The sequence below is a fragment of the Eurytemora carolleeae genome, unplaced genomic scaffold (assembly GCF_000591075.1).
Source record: "Eurytemora carolleeae unplaced genomic scaffold, Eaff_2.0 scaffold822, whole genome shotgun sequence".
NCBI classification, from domain to species: Eukaryota; Metazoa; Arthropoda; class Copepoda; order Calanoida; family Temoridae; genus Eurytemora; species Eurytemora carolleeae.
Genome location: NW_019402182.1, coordinates 106557 through 106775, shown reverse-complemented (window position 1 = coordinate 106775; position 219 = coordinate 106557).

Here is a 219-nt window from a genome sequence, read left to right as displayed (position 1 = left end):
GGGGGGGGGGGGAGGAGGGTGAAAATTCTTTAATTTCGATATGAGTTGGGAATCGTTATTATCTCTTTTTTAACTATTTAGGATTTCTGGCTTTATGGAGGCTTCACAAAAATCTACAAATTTTATTTTCTATCGTTTTTTTGTTAAATCTAACTGAAATAACATAAAAGCCTGAACGAAAACAACGTTAACAAAAATCGATTTGGAAAATCATTCAGA